The 20,345-nt window shown below is 40.1% G+C and overlaps 1 protein-coding gene across 3 annotated transcripts in view; it reads right to left on the bottom strand.

Annotated features, from left to right (window-relative positions):
- plcb1l (phospholipase C beta 1-like) overlaps nucleotides 1-20,345 on the bottom strand; it is a 129,627-nt gene that overhangs the window by 91,854 nt on the left and 17,428 nt on the right. The window lies entirely within an intron of this gene.

Below are 20,345 nucleotides of genomic sequence, written 5' to 3'. Positions count from 1 at the left end.
TGACTAAATGAGTACTAGCTCTTTACAAACATACATAAACACTCCAAATTGCTTTTGGAGTGTTTCCTCATAAAATCTGACACAGGATTATCCAGAAATCCAAAAAGAGTTTTTATTTATTCGTTTTTTACAACAGAAAATGTCATCATATGCATCATATTACTAAAAGATCTGCTGTCAAAGGGGGGGAAAAGGAGATAAGATGAAAAACTTCACACGTACACAACGTTCTGCTGCTGCATGGTGTTATGCCAGGGTCGGCAACCTGCGGCTCCGGTGCCGCATGTGGCTCTTTAGTCCTTATAGTGCGGCTCCGCGTGGTTTGGGAAAATAAATTAGAAGTATTTAGCTGAAGTGTATTTTATTTATGTTAGTTCTTTTTTAACTTGTAGTTCTAAATTGGAAGATTATTGTGATATTGAAATATAAAAATAAAATTATATTCTATTATTTTTTCATCGCTCAAAATAAGCGTCACACTCGCGGAAGCCGGTGTACCCACCGAAACGCCGTGCATTTATCGAGACTTTCAACCCCAGGTAGGCCAATTATGGATCTTTGGATCCACATTATGTCAGCAGCTGTTCTCCACCGTGAACTATGTTAAAGACAAACACCGCTCACGCCTCACAGATGAAAGCTTACAGTCCTGCGTAAAGATAAAAGTGACTTCGTACAGCCCCGACTTGCAGACGCTGTGCGCAGAGGTTCAGGAGCAGAAGTCCCATTGTAAACATATCACGGCAGACCCGACGATGTTTGCATGAACATGCTTTTCAGCATCTCTATGTTGACCACTTTTCACACACGGTTTCTGTATGCATACAGCCGGCTGTAGCTTTTCAGCTCACAGCCCGACACACACCAACAACAACACAACAGCCGAGACGTAAGGCAGCGAGGCGTGATTGCGGGTGCCGCTCAGGTGCGTCCGCTTCCCCTGCAGCGGCGCTGCAGACCACGCCCCGCAGCACGCATTAACCAGGTAAAATACATATTTAGGCAGAATTTTGCAAATATCTATTTTTCATCTTTTAGCAGCATAGTGCTTTTTTTCCAATTACTTTTTAAAAGTCAGGTCAAGGCTCCAACAGCCCAAAGGCGATATAAGGGTGGCAGCTCACAACGGTTTTTGTTTGCTACATGGATCATTTTAGTTCAGCTGGGTGTCTTTCCTTTTGTTATATTTCTTTAAGAGTTCAAAATGTGTTAATTACACATGGATTGTAGCACTTCATGGATTTCATAAGCAGCACAGCTTAGTTGTTCACACAAAGCACAAAGGTAAAAAAACAATATATACAGTGTTATCTTCATTTTAGATGTCAAACAGTATTTGCGGCTCCCAGTGTTTTCTTTTGCGTGGAACCAAATGGCTCTTTGGGTCTTAAAGGTTGCTGACCCCTGTGTTATGCAACAGCTAAGCATGTCTAAGCTGCATGAATGGCATTCAGCAGGCAAAGAAACACAATAGTAGTACCCTGACGAATCAGCCCTGAATATCACCACAGCTGTTATTCTATCACTGTCAGTGTTAATCCAAACAAAACCTGAACCTGATTCATTATTAATCCAGCAGCGTCTCAACCCATGTCAGAGCTCCTTGTTTCATCATATTTCAACATTTCACATCAAACTGCTTTAATCCAGAGGCAAAGCAGGACCGGATTTAAGGCAGGGGTGCAGAAAATGTAAATTTCTTTTAAATTTTTTTACTAAAACTGAAACCGGGTGATTCTGAAAAAATCCTGTTGATGAGCTCTCCGTCCAGCTAGCAAGCCAACCATAGCAAAGGCATCTGATTGCAGTATGGACACACACCCACATACAGCATGCATCTATCAACCTGTGTGCATCCATGCAACCATCGCTCCTTCAACAAGCTCTGTTTCATGCTTATTTGCAAAGCTTTAGCCCCTTAATCAGCCTGTAATGCATTTAGCAATGAGCAGACACAAGATGCAATAGCACAGAAGGCCCTTGGTGCCTTCCCTTAGTCACCACATCCCTTATCCCTGCATTTCGTTCCCTTGTACCTGTGACATGTGCAATGACAATAAAGTTGAATTCTATTCTATCAGTCTGGATTATCACACCCTCAATCTCTCTGAGAGAGAGCCAGGACATGAGGTGGAAAATTAACCAGAGTGAACTGTGTGTCCACTCAGCATTATCTGGGGAGACAAAAGGCAATGGGGGCTTGACTCGATCTCCAGCCACAACACTGATATCTGACAATCTCAGATACTCAAAGCTTGGTGGAAAATTGCACCTGGCCAGTGCTCCTTGCAAAACACATACCCACCTTAAGTCCCACCATGAGTATTTTGCATTTAAATATACTTGTTGCTATATGGAGATCGCGGATTATTTTGTTTAAAGGCATATTTCACTCAGGCAAAGCTGAGTAAGATAGCAATTAGATTAGCACTGCAAATTGTTAGCAGGCTAAATATTTAAATTTAAAAATATTGCCACAGCAGAAATTAAAGTACTCTGTTTTACTGCAGTCCACCAGGACAAGTTATTCCTTTTCTGCAGTTCACATAGCATCAATTAGGCGGTCTTTGCTTGCACAGAGAGAGCCTCTGAGTCAAAGGTTAACGCCTACATTGGGTCTGGAAATGCCTGCCTTTGAAGTCTCTTTAGAGCGCTGGCGCTCCACATGGGGGCCTGGTGGAACAGTGGGCTTCAGGAAGTAGCTTGCTGATTCTCGCGGGGTACTTTTTGGTGCCCCTCTGGCTCCGCACAGTTAGCAGAGATCTAAGGTGGATAAGCGGCAAAGTGTTAACCTACAGTACAGAGACGACTCATTAAAAATAAACTGCCTGTACGGGCGACGAGCTGCTCGTGAAGACGAAACGTGTGTACATCTAAAAGCTTCAGTGGGCAGAGGCTCAGTCATTGCTCAGATGTAAATAAAATCTGATGCCAGTGACAGTTTATTAATAATGAGCTGGATTTATAACTGCAGATGCGGCACAGTTAGTTAATTAAAGCACTTTATTTCAGTTGAGCAGTCCAGCTATTAGTTCTCCTGTTTAATGTCTCTCATTTATTTTCTATGACATATGTTCTTTATCTGTTCTTTTCTGTCATGTCTTAATTTATCACTCTCTGTCTCTCACTCTGTCTTTCCCTCTATTCTTTGCCTCGCTCCCCAACCTCACCGCTTTTTTGCGAGTATCACAGCAGCGAGCACGGATCCAAAGCCTATTAAAATCCACGGCACGTCCAGGAACCAAGCAGGGCCAGCGGGAAAGAAACTACAGAAATTAATGAACATGCTTAACCTGCACTGGCCCCGAGCCCTGTTTTCTGTGCCTGTTTGTCTGTCTCTGCTGTGGAGCTACTGTTTACAACACGCTGCCTTCCTTTTAAAATTAAGAAGTGAGCGCTAATGGTGTTTTTTGTTGTTTTGTTTTTTCAAATATGAAACTTTGTAGGAAATTCAAAATTCAGCTGGTGCTCATTTTGTTGTCAAATGCTGCCGGCGCTTTGTATATGTAATATATACGCCATGTTTTCATGGGAAGACTTTTCACATGCGTGTGGAATGTGATACAATTGACTCAAGGCAAGACCGGGAAGAAAAGTCTGCTACAAAGTGCTTTGAATAAAACAGTCTTTTTTTTGAATATCTACAAAGGGGCTGGCAGCGTCAGAACATGGTGGGTGGTTGTATAACAAAGTAACAAAGACTTCTGTTGCCCTTTGAAGCAACACGTTTCCCCAGCTCGACTGGTACAAGCAAATGGAGGGATGTGCTGATGAGAAGAAAAAAAAGGAAGAAAGGTTAAGGAAACATGGGATAGAAGGCAGACACTGAGACAAGGATAAGTGGAAGTGGGGAGACTGACAGCCACAGCTCATTTACCAACAGCATGCTTGATAGCCTCCAGGGTTCAAAATGGATGCGCACTCCACAGGGCTCAGGGCCTCTGCTGAGCAACGGAGACAAGGAGCAAAAGGAGTGAGGGCAGGAGGGAGTGACAGATGAATACACTCAGATCAAATTAAGGAGCTGGACTGTTCTGTACCAGGACTAGTCAGTGTGGGAAAAGCATACAAGACAGTCACACTTGCTGCTGTTCTGAATCCCATATTTTATCTGCTTTATAATAACAGCAATACATGTAAAACTGTTCACTTCTATCTATTTAAAAATTAAGCAAATCAAAAAGAGCTAAAAGAGACCATCAGTCTACTAACAAGCACTTGATGGTTAATTTCATCTTGTCATGTTTTGTCTATTTCGCTGCATGTGCATGTCTTGAAACAAGCTGCCACCCAGTCAGATTCGGTTTGTTTCGTGAACTGCTGATTTGCTCAGTCTAAGTGAAATAAGGTCACACAGGCTGTATAACAAGTCAGGGCAGTCCCTAACCCATTGATGCCATCTCTTGGACTGAAATAAGCTCTTGCAAACGCAATACCAAGGCTGCGTCTGGACATGTCAATAAAATACACATGCACATACAAGAATGTGCAAGAAAAACATAATGAATTTTAACACTGTGCAGAGCTATAGAGCCCTTGCATAACCAATTACACTGTTGCAATCGCTATACAGTGTTGTCTGAGTGTTTGATGGCCCACTGACTCGAGGTCAAAGGATTCTCGGCACAGATGTGAAAAACAGAGCTATTACCCAAAAGGAACAAAACACACTAAAGCTCTGCAGGTGCTGAGCCTGTCCCTGTAAGTGGCCCTCCAGTGACTCTCGGCTGGCAGGAAACACATACTGTTACGAGGGAAAATGGTTTGTGGAGAGCTCAGCTTGAACTTGGTTGAGAGTGGCATCCACTTTGCCGCTCTACTCTTGGGTTCCTATAGTGCAGTTCTAACAACCCAACAGTGATAAAGTCACAAACCTCCTCACCTGAAGTGGCTGACTAGAGAGACGGAGAGAGAAAGAGAAAGCTACAAGCAAGCAGACCGAAGAGCTGAGGGCTTGAAAGTCCTTTTTTTGGTAGGTTTTGCATGAAAATTTGCATTCAGGCATAACGGAAAACGGAACTAGCTTTCAGCGCTCTAAGAAGGCTTAGTATTTACAACTCACAGGATAATTGAAATCATTCCATGGATTAAATGATTTGTTAGGCAGTATAAAGAAAAGAGGGACAGCAAATGCAGGAGAGACATCAGGTATGGCATGAGGCAAAGGCCTTGAGCAGAACTGCACTCTGCATGAGGGCATATTTAAACTGAGCAACTAATTCACTCTGGTTTTCATCTGTCTAACATGTCCCCTCCCTCGAGAAGCCTGGCCCTCACTCTATTCATCTGCAATTAAAAGATAAATACCCAAATAAATAAATAAATCCTGGAAATATAAATCTATGGTCTGCCAACTACTTTCTATTTAGAATTTTTAAGTTAAATAAACCTAAACCCACCACTGATATTCATTCTTCCTCAAGCTCTCAGTGCCCACAAAGGTAAAAATCTGTATAAATGTGAAAAAAACTTAAGTCTGCACTGTAGATCTGAACAAACTGGTTTTAAATATGCATGAGTTCAGGAAGGTCATAAAGTTTTTATGTGGAATTAAATGGACTCGTCCAGTGCCTGCACATAGAACTGTTTCTCTAACCTCTAGCACGGCACAAATCTGCATTTTCCAAAGGGCACAGTCCTCTATCTCAGAGAACAGACGTATGTGGGGTGCTGGTCCTGAGATTTCATGCAGGCATTTCTACTAGCAGAAATGGCAACCTGTCAGAAGAACGGCTAGGGAAAAAAATGAGACTGACACACTCCCATGAAGTCTAAAGCATTTTATTGGAGTGGCATTTAATGTTCTTTTATTATAAAAGTCACTTTTTGTTGTCTTTTTTTTTTATCTTTCCACTGTTCTTGCAACAAATTAAATCATGCCTGTTCAAACACCTGCTTTCTAGATTTGATATCAAATGATAAGTTGAAAAAGAATATGAGAACCCATCACTCTGGGGACAACAGATCGTATTTTGGGGCTTCTAGTGTGTGTAAATGACAGCTATCTGTAAAAAGCTTCTATCCACCCATCCACTGATCATTGTTTAAAGAGCGCATGTTAATATAAGCAAATATTAATGAGAAAATAGCAGAGGGCACTGTTTTTGTTTTTGGTCTGAATGGATTGTTTACTTACATCCATCCAAAGAGCGCTTAAATGTGATTGGTCAACGGTACTCAAATTACAAGCAAAAGACATATTACTGTTCTGACACATACAGAATCTAAGGCCTGTTCATTCAGCCTGTGCATGTTTTTATGTCTTGAAATGATTGCTTTCCCTTTACAAGACAAAAGACACTTCAGAGGTGACATGAAATGAGAACAAAGAGATGAGGACAGGACATGCAAAAATGGGGGGACTGTGATTCCAGCATCATCAATTCTTACCCAGTGGGAAACACACACACACACACACACACACACACACACACACACACACACACACACACACACACACACACACACACACACACACACACACACACACACACAGTCTACAGTCCTTTTGTATTCCTTTTTTCTAAAAGGAAATTGATGGCTGAACAGGCATAGAGAATTTTGTTCACACTCACCAGCATCTAGCCACCCACTGTAGGTTCTGATTAAGCCATTCTTGCTTATGTATTTAATTATTTTCCTTTGTCTGATTTCTGTATTGAAGTAATGCTCTGGAGCTAGAACGCGTTCGGTTTTATTAATTTCCTACTTTTTTCGACTTCTATTTCTCATCTTGTCACATTGTATTTGAAATTTTGTCAAAAAAAGCACTTAAAAAAATCTTACATACAAACCAAACAGGACAGCAACTCGGAAAAGACATATCCAGAAGTGAATGTAGTGAGCATAATGTGCGTCTATACACACACAGCCACACACACATATCTAAAAATACATAAATAAAAGAGGGGGGGGAGAGATGTAACCAAGCATATCTAATGAGAAGTTTAACAAATGTTGGTAGAGCAGGTTATTATTTTGACTTCTTAAGTTCTGAAACACTCCCAGACCCCATCGGAGAGAGCCAGTCCAAAACATGGCAATCACCAAAAACAGTAGCCCCCAGACCCTGAGGAGAGAGCCTGTTTATCAGACCATTGGTTAATTCATTTTTATTTTTATTTGCATGTTTATTTATTCATTTATTAAGCATATTTATAACACTGACCTGCCAAAAGTGCCTATCCTACCTATCCGCCTCTAACAGACTTATTAGCTTGGTCTGGGTTCTAATCAAGGTCTGCCAATTTAATAGGGCAGAGAGACAAGGATTAAAAGAAAAAAGCCAAAACAACAACAACAACAACAAAAAACAACTTAATATTGCTCTCAGAACACCCCTGACCTCAGTCAAGCACTTTTGGACCCAGATCACTGAACAGTTTTCTTACTTGCTGGGCTGTCACATCCCAGTATCTCCATAACTGTGCATCCTAGATCAGCAGTCCCCAACCCCCGGGCCACAGACCGGTACCGGTCCATGAGTCGTTTGGTACCGGGCCGTGAGAGTTGAGGCTCAGGTGTCAAATTTATGGTTTTCGGGGTTTTATTGGTTTTTAGCGTTATTTTTTAATCATTTTTATTGTTAATCCGGTTACCCTAAACCGATCCGTCACGCAAAAAAGGTTGGGGACCGCTGTCCTAGATGACTTGTCATCTTTTCATCTACATGTTCCCAATGCCAGCGTTCTCCTTACAGCCCTAACTATGGTCAAAAGGTCATATTTTTAAACTGGAAATAAAAAATAGGATAAACATTGTCCAATGCAATGTGCGTATAATATTCCAAGCCCTCAACTAATCTACATATTATCATTATGATTATTATGGGGAATAGAATATCCTTGTACATGTACAGCGACAATGTGTATGTAAGTGTATATATGTTGCCTTATATATGAGGATATATGTATTTATATAGGTATGTGTGTATATCACTAAAAAAGCACTTTTTTGATTCCTAAAGCTCTTTTAAAAAAATGTAGGTAGACTTTGGAAAAAAGCAGGCCACATATTGTGGACAATGTGGAAACAAGCTGAAAAGATTGAATGTGGGATGCTCAAGTTGAAATTCAATTATACAATTATGGTCAAGTGAAAAATAGAATTTTAAATGTCATTTCTAGCAGGGTGATAAAGTACAAGTAGAACCTGTTCATAGTTTTTGGTCAGATAGATGGAAAGAGGAGACAGGGATTAGAGGTCAGATGGAACGATGGGGAAAAAAAATAAATGCTTGGGAGAAAAGAGCGAGGGAGGAGCGGCTATGTGGGCAACAACAGAGATGTATGGCTGCGGCTGATAGTGGCTATCAGCAGCCGACACGCTCCACAAAACAACCATTGCAGAGATAAAGGCAGCAGGAGGTTGTGCTATAGATCAGCGCACATATTCAACCTCACACGTGTCAAATGATGCGCACAAACGTAACACTCTAGCCATTAACACTTAAGCTTGTACATACTGTATGCATGCACCAGCTCTAGTTTATCTCTGTCATCAATCTGCAGCATCTGCAGCGTTCAGTCATTGCGAACACTCGGGGTATTAATGTGAACAGCTCTTCGGCTCATACTGGTCACTGATTTCCTGGGAGCGTGCTCAGCCAACCAAATTCTGGGCACACATACGCAGACGGATGGAGTGCAGCGAGGGGTACTGGAGGGAGTTAAGTCCTCTCAGACAGATGCAGAACAGACTAGCATAACAAAGAAAGCAAAGCCGCTTCTCTCATCTGTCCATCACACCCTGTTGTTCTCTTATCTTAGTTATCATTCCAGCTGGATTTTTGCTGCAGCCCCCACCACCCCCCGATTCCCTTTCTTAGTCTGTCTTCTCTTGTCCAGCTCTGCGGCTGTCTTGGACAAGTGCCTTTCCTTTCACTCACCTCACCTGGAAATCTGCCTCACTGGCTCTTCCCTCCTCCCCCCCTTGCCTCCCTTTTGTGTGCTTGGATCTTAACAGCAGTTGTCATGTCTATGGATGACTGTTCACATCTTGTCATGTCTGAAACCCCACTGACACACACATGCTAACACACCACCCACCTCTCTCATCCTCCTTATTTTTCTATCCTTACCCCTCCGTGCCATTTAATTCTTCTCTTTTATGTGTCTGGCATCCTCCAGGCAAACTCTGGATGGCTCTTATCTGTTGCAGTTGAACATCTGAGATCCACCCCAGAGCAGAGAGCGCCGGGATGCATAAATGCACACACACACATACAGTGCACGCACACAGAGACACAGACAAATACATCAAATCCCCAGAAAGGATCAATTAAGGTAATTAAAGTGCAGATAAGGCACAAACAGAGACACTGAAGTATACATGCACATGCAGACTAAGTCAGACACACACTACATTACACTTGTACAACTACAAAATGCTTGTCAATGTCTCAGCTTTCTTTCTGTTCAGTTCAATATAAAGTCTCCTCTGGACATCTGTGCATTAAAACCTCACATCCTTCTTCTGTCTGAATATTCAGTCCACTACGTGTCTGCAGGTTATAACGCTAACACAAATGAAATTCTGGCATTCTGAAAATGAGTAAAAGGTACATTCAACCTCGAGTCTATGGACTGAGACTGTGTGTGTGCTTGTGCAGGGTTTCTTCAGTGAAGTTCTTTGAGAATCAACGCTGCTGGCACACAGAACACAGTTCTGGCCTTCATCTTTCACATCAACTCATTTGGACACCTCTTAAGTGCAAACCATAACCCCTTTGAAGTCAGGACAAAGCAGGCGGGTAAGAGAAATGCATTTCTCACTTTCTTTCTGCAGGCGAACCTTTCTGTCTTTGTCTCTGCTTCTTCAAGATCCTTTCTTCAGCAATCTGCAGTTATCTTTTCTTTCCTGCCACACCTGCTTTTTGGTCAAACTTGAGCACAAAAACTACAAGTAAATGCTAACTACTAAAAGAGCCACTGGGTTTTCATGGAGAACTATAAAGTTTCCTTAATATGATTTACTCTTAGACCCATGAACCTGATTTTAGTTTAGTTAGTTTTGCATGTTAGCATGCTAACATGGTTGAGACTGATGGGAATGCTGGAGTTCTGCCTCTATTTTTCACAAACCAAAATCCTGGGCAAACTGAAATATTAGCTAGATTGTGGAATCGCTCAGCTTAATAAGATTGATCGTCTGGGGGCCACAAAGGTCTTTACCAATCCATCACACAGCTATCAATAACTGTCAAGTAGAAAATTGTGCAATCTCAGCATGGTGATGGTATAGGAGTTGAAGCATTACCAAAGTCAGGAGGCTTCCTGTTTAAGGCCATTATTAAGTGTACAGTAGCCTATTTAACTTCAGTCCATCCATACAGACCTCGGCAGTGTACAGCCCCTGGGGCACATCCGGATCCTACGTTGTCCCAGTGGGAGGTCAATGGGAAATGTATAATAATGTCAATAATGTGAAATAACAATATAACAATAACAATATAACTTTGTTGCTTTTATTTTTAAATCCACTGCTATTTTTTTTTATTTATGTGCATAAAAACTGTAAATATTGTTTGGAATTGAATTTTTAACAGAACACGGACTTCAAAGTATTTATTTAGTGAAGTCAATGTAATGTAGTCTGCGGGATAACGAAAGAGGAGCTGACAGCAATGAGCTCAGTCAAATGACACAGAGTGGAGTCACAGCAAGCTTGGATAAGCTGGGGCTAAAATGGAAACAAAACAGGACTATTGATTGAATACGGAAAAATATTGGTGTTTCTACTACTCCCATTTCACATTTTCATTGTCTAATTGTAACATCCACTCTTGCCAAAAGCAGCTTATAAAGAAATACAATACTGAGCAAAATTAAGTTTAGCTTACTGGTGTGGTCTTGAAAAACAGCCCCAGTTTCTTAATTGCTCATCTCTGATCCAACATGACATTTCAGTCTGGACCAAACGGACTGTCCAACAGACAGAGAGGCGTTGCCTTCCTTTGAGTCTCTCGCCTGTGAAAATCTAAACTGTTCTTTTTGGTGGGAAAACTATTAATTACCAACAGAAACATGTACCAAATTCTTGATATATATTTTCAAATATTAAAATATATTATATTGTTGTTCATGCAAGGTGGTCTGTGATTGGCTGCTACAGCCACAAGGCTTAGTGGAAGGTAAACTGGCGTACAGTAGGAACCTGTTCCTGTGTCCCAAATCCTAACCTGCTCCTGGTTAGGATTTGGGACACAGACTCCCTCTCTACTTTAAGATTAAGCTTAAAACTTGATAAAACCTTTATTTAGGGCTGGATCATGTGACTCTGAAATATTCCCATGTTATGCTGCAAGAAGCTCAGGCCACTAAGGAATTTCTGAGAGTTCACTTAACATTACTTCTCCACTTTTCATTCTCCATAAGCCACTACCGCATGTCCTCAACTGTTGTCTTTTCTTTCCTGTAGTGTGTTTTTTCCCTCATTCTTTCTGTGCTCTCTTTGTTTTCTCTTATCTTCTCCTCCATTCCTAACCAGTCTACCAACAGTACATGGCTGCCCCCTCCTGAGCCTGGTTCTGCTGGAGAGTTCTTCCTGTTAAAAGGCAGTTCTTCCTTCCCACTGTCACCAAGTGCTTGCTCATAGGGGACCATCTGATTGTTGGGGTTTTCTGTCTAATACTGAACTTTACATTAAAATATAAACCAACTTGACGTGACTGTTGCTGTGAATTGTTGCTACATCAATAAAAATGAATTAAAATGAACTGCACTGAACAAAACAAGTCGCACCTGTGTCATGATACAGGCTTTCCTGTGCCTTTACGTGATAACTTTCACGACAACCTTTCTTTAACTTCTAAACTTTCTTTCATCTCTCAGAATGAATGATTCCTGTTTAACTCAAATATCAATAGTGACATCGTCTTCAGTTTAACTGTGTCTTAATAACAAAGACAGTATTTCTAATGTACAAAACATTTTAATCAGCCAACAAATTAGTCTACCCTGTCAGCCCTGCCTGTGCATCAGGCCCTATTGTCAGCCCACTGCTAAGTGCCGTTTTATCCCCTTTCCTGTCAGAGGAACCACAGGCAATTATGTGTGTTTGTCAACAGGTCCTTATACTGTTGGATACAAATAACAGAGCAAAGCCACAGACGCAAACAGATAATCATCAGTGGAACACAATGAGGCTGGAAAGAGGAGAAAATCTGCCCGAAAGGGTTTACCGCCACCCTGACTTCAGCTGTCTGCTAATGTACTGCTGAAAACTAATTCTCCCTGTCCCTCTCCTCTCCTCTTCTAATGAGCCAGGTGTTGTTTCTCTCCCTTCTGCCATGTCACTCTCTCGAGGAAGCCCTTCAGAGAGGAGCTGGTATTTTAAGTATGAAAGACTGCTGCGCTTCTTTTCTTAACCCAGAGCATCTAGAAGCTGTTTAAATTTGATACCTTCATATCATTCCGCCAAATTGAATTGACTTTAGTGGGGAAAGAAAAGCGAGTGACCCACATTTGTGACACACTTAGTTACTCGAGCGGAAATGGAACAGCGCAAGCAAAAGGGGGGGAGTCCGTGAAAATTTTAGGGATGGACAACGAAGTGAGTGTTTGACAGAAAACATTCAAAATTCTCTCTATTTAACAGTCAAGAAAAACCGAGGTGACAGTTCACATCTGCACCGGAACCAATAAATAACAGTGTGATAGTGGATAAAATGCACCAATAGGAACTACGCAAGTCGCAGCGGGTTACGGATGGGTTTAATGTGGTCTCTTGAGGTACATATTGTTCTTTTGTACTTTATTTGGCTTTGACAAGCTTATTTTTCTCCGAACTTTTATTCTGTTTGGAAATTTGTCTACGTAGAGATGTTAATAATGTGCAATAAAGGCCAAAATTAGTCCCTCAGTGTGCTAGTAATAAGCTTTCTGGCATGAACATTTGGAAATGAAGAGACAGAAGCTAGATAATTGCTACAAAGTACAAAGGAATTCAAATGAAAAACAGCAGGGTAGCATGAAAACCCAGAACCCCCTAGCTGGTGTGAATTAGAGGTCTCTTAAACATTACAAGCTCATCTAATGCAATGAATGCAATTAGTTTCAATCAATAATACAAAGAAAAATCTATTTAAGGGGTGCAGATCTAAAGATTTGAGGCTTCGGAGAGTAAACGCAAGACATGCAGCCCTTCCTCAACATGGCTTGTAAATGATTACCGAGGCCATCTGACAAACTCTTCGCTGTCTGTGATTATCTGTACTTACCATGCCAGCGAACACTCTACATCTGTATCTTAGAAATGGAGTTAAAACTGATTCTTTCCACTTATCCACTTAAGCAACTGGTCATTATGTGCAGGAAGCACTGGAAGTTGTTTGAAAGCAAAAAGCATATAATTGCCTCATTAACAAATGGGACATGAGTGTAAGCCATCCGTTGCCCCTGATTCTTGTAGCAAAATGCACTTTATTAAGGCCTTTCAGTGAAATATTAGTTAAGAGAGAGGAGGACAGAAGCGGGGAAAAGTAGAGAAGAAAACTCTGCTTATGTGCAGCGTTTAGACGTAAGAAGCTATGAGATCTGCACTGAGGATAAAGTGAATTTTGAAGGGCACGGCATCTACATTAAATCCTCGCGGAATTAGATTCAGATTTCCTGTGTTCAGAAAGAAAGCACGATGACAGAAGCAAACAGTTTTGAGTAACACTTTGCACTAAGAGGACTCAAATTATCATACATTTATATACATGATGTCAAGCGATTAGTTGATGTAAAACCCCACAAACTTCATGCGTGCCTTTATGCAAGAACAACACATTAATTAACGAAACAAGTCAGGTTTTTCTGTCATCACGATTCCTGAGTTATTAATAATCCTCCTCCTTACAGTCACGTCTACAGTTTATCGGATGGGCAAACAAACTGAATGTTTGAATGTGTATTTTCTGAAGTCCTAAATTGCAAATCTGAAAATGTTAAATAATTAATGTTTTTTCTGACATGAATACATATTTGTATTTGTGATAATGCTACAAGGCAAAGAGGAGTTTTGTCCTTTGACTGTATTTTCTCTCAATTTTAACATCTTCTGTTGATGAATTTACCTTCAAGATTAAGTAGTTGTGTGCCTTTAAAAATTCGCTTCGAGCATCACATGTTTGGAATATATTAATAAGTGACTGGGGAGCCCAAAGAAAAATTAAAGCTATGTGATTGGCAAGAGGCATCCATCTATCCATTCATTTTCTTCCACTTATCCGATTCAGGGTCATGGGGGAGTCCACTTGGACCCTAGCTGTCATATACACCCTAGGTAAGTCATCAGGCTGCCACAGGGCTAACACAGAGAGACAGAAAGCCACTAACACTCACATTCAGACCTACAGTCAATTTAGAATCATGGCTATAGACTTCTTATTGTTATTTTAATATACTGAAATAGTTTTATGGCAGCTTTTGAATTTATTCTTTGAACAAACCACAAAAGAGCAGTAACAATAGGTATTCTACTAATGACTCTTCCACTAAGGCTTTGCCTTTTTGCCAATCTTACAACAATCTTCAGAGGCAGAATAGAGCCATTTAAAATGTGCAGATCATTATTCTTTTAATTTAAGGTCTCCTCCTTTTGGTCTCTGTATCAGTGCAGATGAAAAGAGAAGATCAAGAGAATAGGAGAACATCATTCCCAGACAAACGCCTGATCCAAACGGTGCTGTCAGAAACCAAAATTTGCAAAGAGCAAAGTTAAATGGTTGGCAGAAATAACTTTTATTCTCACTATTTGAAAACAATGAAAGACCCATACAGTCATTTCTTTGTTACGCCAACACGACAACAAACCGATGGGCAACATGAGGCCGTGCTCTTCGAAGCACGGAATGAAAACAGGAAGGAAATGTGTTCTCTTACTGAGAGCTTGTCTACAGTGGGACCTCAAAGTCTATTGGCTGAATGCCTTTATTTGAAAGGGCTCCCTGAGGAAAGCAGCCACCTGGCTTGGAACACTGATGGCAGTCATATCACAGCAGCAGGGGGGTTTTGAGTACTTTGCAGTATCAAAAAACAAGCTGCATGGATTGGATTGTCATGGCAACTGGGCTGGGTTAGTGTTTGAAGTGGAAGGAAGAGAAACACAGAAGAAAAAAGAAAGATAGAGAGAGAGAGAGAGTTAGTGTGTCTACAATTACAGGCCTCACGAGTGTAAAATGTTGCTTCATTAGAAGTAACAGTGTAACATCTAAGCTATAGGTTCTCGGATGTGAGCGATTTAGCATAATTAAACCCATCATGGTCAGTTATTGAGAAATTTAAGTCGTCCCGTATCATTCTACACCAAACAAAAGGGGTCTAAGAGCTACTGCAGCCGACTGTAAGCTCTGACCACACGACATACAGAACAACATGCACGCCATGGTTCTCCATGCTTTTTATTGACCAGTCCCGCAAAAGTCAATGTCCATCTGTAATCTGATTACAAAACGCTCTACTACTGACAAATCTGAATTTATGCCAATAACAGATAATCTATGCCCAGAGTTTCTCAGCTCACTCCCATTCAAATTAGTGACTACATCTTTTATCTATCTTGGCCTTAAGATCTCTAAAAATCCCAAACTCCTCAATAAATTTAATTTCTTGGAAATGCTGGACAAGCTCAAAGACGATATTAGGAAATGGAAACTGCTTCCTCTGTCTTTGATCGGTCGAATAAATGCAGTTAGAATGGTGTCTTTGCCACGATTTTTATATCTTTTTCAAAACCTTCTTATTTATTTGCCACTTAAATTTTTTAAGCAGCTTGATTCATTGATTCTTTCATTCATTTGGGCAGGAAAACCCCCTCGGATATCCAAGGCTCATCTTCAAAAAAATACTTCCAGTGGGGGGGTTGGGTTTCCCTGTCTTTAGACATTATTACTGGGCGGCAAATTCAAGAGCTCTATTGCACTGGCAGTGAGGTTCGCCTACTGATTATTGTTATGATAAGCTTCCAATCTGGCTCCAGGTAGAGGCAGCAACAGTATCTGAAGCCTCATTACCGGTCTTATTGTTTTCTAACATGGGTTCTTCTAATAATTCGATCAGTCGTAATTTTGTTGTTAAAAGTCAAATTAGGAAATCTCATAAACCACCTGACTTCTCAGTAAGAATGCCAATAATACATAACTACTTGTTTAAACCAGGTAAAATGGAAAGGGTGTTTTTAGAATGGGGGGGGGGGAGAAGGGATTGAAATGCATTGAGGACTCATATATATAGATGATATATTTGTGTCTTTCCTTCAACTTCAGCAAAAGTTTCAGTTACCTCAATCACATTTTTTTCATTATCTTCAAATAAGGAATTTTGTTCAACGAAACTTTTCAGACTTTCCACTGAAGCCACTAAGTCATACTTACTTTGATATAATTCGGAAAGAAGATTTTAAACATCTGATATCTCAGTTTGTGAAGTGCTTTACAATCCCAGTTGATTCTGATCAAATTAAGAATACATGAGCTGAAGACTTCGGTGTTCCTCTGGTCAAACTGTTTGTCCAATATTCAGAAAGGCTCAATAAACGCCAGATATAAACTAATCCAGTTTAAAGTCATTCACAGATTACATTTTTCTAAACTTAAACTTAACCAGATCTATAATTCTGTATCCCCCTTATGTGATAGATGTAATATCGGTGAAGGTTTCCTTGCACATCTATTTTGGCATTGCTCTGTCTTGAAAACTTTTTGGAGCCAGATTTTTACGTGGTTTTCAAACCAATTTAGGAAAAAAGTACCGTTTGATGGTACACTGGCTATACTTGGATCATTTGCATCAATCAAATCTTTTTCCTTTTCACAAAAACATTTAATTACAATGGGTATGCTGGCTGCAAAGAAACTTATACAGTGACGGTCTTCTTCAACCCCGTGTTTTAAAAGGTAGCTTAATGAGATGGTGTCTGTGGCCAGGGTGGAACAGATAAGATTTGATAGAAAGGGGAAACTGGTGAGTTTTTGTACGATTTGGCAACCATTTCTAGAATTCTTAAAAATTAACTGATCCTAATTCATGCCCCACACTTCGCGTGAATTTTCTTATTTTATTTCATTTTATTTTACTCTTTATTTAGTTAATATTGTTATAATTTTTCATTCCTCTTTTTTCTCCTTCTTTTTCTTTTTTTTCATGCTTATAAGTTCACAAATGCTAAATGTAGTAATTGTCCTCAATTGAATCTGTATAAGCATGCTGTGTTTAATTTAAAAGCAAAAAATAAAATAATAATAGAAACGCTCTACTGGGCTACTGTATGTAGAATCACTCACATCGATGTCCATTTAGCTAAAGGAGGAAGAAAAAATCTCTTTTATGCAAGTTGTACTCAACAGCATTTATCTCCATATTTGAGGGAACATAATTGCTTAGATATGGGTGGATCAGCTGAGTTAACACATTTACGTTTTCTTTTGTTCACCTGTTTTATTTCTAAGTAGGTCAAATTAAGAGAAAAAGAGCGACTCTACATAACATGCAGAACAATTACATCCAAGCACTCCTGCCCTGGTTTAAAAAAAGCCCCGTATCATCTAGGAATAAACAATAAGCCCATGCTTTACATGAGTAAAGGCTTTAGTATCCTTAACCCCCCCCCCCCAAAAAAAACAACAAAAACGTGTGATATGTCATATACAGTGAGCAGCGTAGTCTCAAAGCAAAATGTATAATAGCTACATTAGTCCACAGTGACAAAGCCAGTACCACAAACCCTGCCTGTGTCATGTTTTTATGAGCCAAAATATATCCACTAGTTTTTTTGGTGCTTAAACCAAACATTTTAAAAATGAAGCTAAACATCAACAAAAAGGCAACGTTGTTTTTTTAAAGTAAACCAGCTTGTGTAAAATTCATGTTTTGCACTTCGGACCAGCTACTACACACTTTTCTCGGAGACTTTCCTAAACAAAAATGATGAAGTTAAGCAGTCAGTGCATTCCTCTCTTAAAATATTTCCTAGCATTCTTTACACACCTACACATTCATCATTTTTTCAGTAGATAACTGAGTGCAACACCATGCACACCTTTCCCATTCCTCTGAAAGCCTGTGCTTTGAGTGTGACCGATCTTACACATTCAGACGAGGTCAGAATAATAATTGCTGGAACAATAAAAAACAACAATAATACAAAATGCAACAAAAATAAAAATAATGATTAGAAATTATACACTGTATAATTACACTCTGTGTATAATTACACAGTCTAACTGTTTTTGCTGCCTTAATAAGAGGCAGAGAAACAAGGATAAATACAGTACGCAGTCATTTTTCTGACACTACATGCTTCTTTTTGACACTAGTGAACCACACAGGGACTTAACTGTCTGTGTACGGTGGCACTGCCAGGCTGGTGTGCATGAAAAAATAAAAATAAAAAAGCATAAACAAGCCGACACTGACTGATTCAGGAACCAACAGCTCAGTTCTGTCTCAGTCATGCAAATATCTAACTGACAGCTGCAACAGCAGTCTGGCCTCCGTTGCACATTTCAATCTATTCAAATTATGGCTACGTCAAAGTGACAACTCCAAACTCCTGCAAAAGATGCTGCCTGAGTGCCGATAAGCTACAGGGCTTATAGGTCCATGACGTTCCATTTTAAAAGTTCAAATGTTCAAGGTTCGTTCACTGCCTTTGGTAAAACAGCTCCCGTTTTTTTTTTTAGAAGGATCATGTAACTCGTATGTTATGTATAAATATTAGACGTTCAACATGCTTTGCATCCTTTTATTCACACACAATACACACAGAGCTGCAGTTCTCCCGCTGCCACCTCAACGTAACAACCATAACCACCCCAAACACATGACCCATTACAATATTTAAGACGGCGGGGAACGATTGCGGATGCCATGCAGGTGCGTCAGCCTTCCCTGCACAGACAGAAACTAAATTTGACAGAAACTAGCTTACACAGTAGCTGTCTGTAGTCGATGGAGCAGCAATAGAGCCAATTCACCAGCATCGCTCCTTACCACACATCTCAGTGCATCAAAATTACTTTTCTGACAGTGTTCAAGTGAGTGGATCAAGACAGCTTAACAGAAAGGTGGGGTAATTGTTTGAATAAACTTCACCCAGAAACTTTTCATTCCCTCTTTCCTTCCCGCTCTGCTCCTCGACCTCTCTGGCTACACCTCCACCATACAAATGCTTAGCACGCGATCTCAGACTGCAGCGTGGACTGAACCAGATGAAAGGCCTGACCACAATAGAGATCAGTTTTGAATAAGTGACGCAGAAATAGGCCAGCATAAATGTTATAAATACCTGGACCCATGAGACAATGAATAGCTTAATCATCCTCTTCATCCTGCTGTCATGTTTCACACAGGCAGTCAAACTACTTTTGATTAGGCCAACATAAGATGTTATTCATCCATAACCAAGCACTTAGTCCAACAACAGAACGCTCTAATTTCTTATAATCTCATGATGCCATCCATGACTGACTTACTCAAATTAATTCCTCTAAAGCGATATGCATGATATTAAAATGTCAGTATAAGGAACACAAGGTTATTGTGAAGGGAATATGCCAAAGTTTTACAAATGAAATCTCACTGGTACCGATTGAAAACATTTTATATTTTCAGAAAAGTTCCTCATGAAAAAATGCAACGTTTAAGATGAGGACAAGGCATTTAGAGGTACTTGAAAGATATAGAACAATATGTGGTAAAACTTGTGTATGAGCATGTTAAAGCTGGGTTAAGAAAACAGTTACCGCTTGCTGTACGCGTACACAATAACAAAAGCATGTGACTTTTTTCCCAAATAAAGGGAGAATAATGCACACATAACTGAATGTGCGCTAAATTTTATCAGGCCACCTCTTTCTATTTTCCATAACTGAATGTGCTAAAAATAGTTGCAGCCATTTGTAATGGTTTCCTGTCCTTGTGTGAACTAATGTGCTGTATTGCATCCTATTGTTAGTTTTTTGTTATTGCTGCCAGGGTCCTAGCCTCCATTATTTTGTTAATGTTCATTAGGTCTTTTTCAGTTCATAATTGGAGAGTTGAGATCCCCAAATAAAACACATCTCTTTTCCTCCACTTCTCTGCTGAGTGTCTTAGTTTCGCATTCGCTGAAATTCTGGGGGTTTATGAAATTTGTTTGCTGTCGTCTTAACTACCACATGTAAAAGCCCGTGGCACAAACAGTGAGTTTATATGCAAATAACGAAATAAGACAGTGTTGACCAAGCGTGGCTTTATGATTCTAATGAAAAGAATGCATCTTCACATTTCTGTCTTTCTGCGTACACGTGGTTTTACTTGTGCATGCAGGGTTTTATGTATCAGGCACCTTGTTGGAGAAACAAAATAGATTTGTGATAATAA

The sequence above is a fragment of the Maylandia zebra genome, linkage group LG15 (assembly GCF_041146795.1).
Source record: "Maylandia zebra isolate NMK-2024a linkage group LG15, Mzebra_GT3a, whole genome shotgun sequence".
NCBI lineage: Eukaryota > Metazoa > Chordata > Actinopteri > Cichliformes > Cichlidae > Maylandia > Maylandia zebra.
This window is presented reverse-complemented; position numbering and strand designations above follow the sequence as displayed.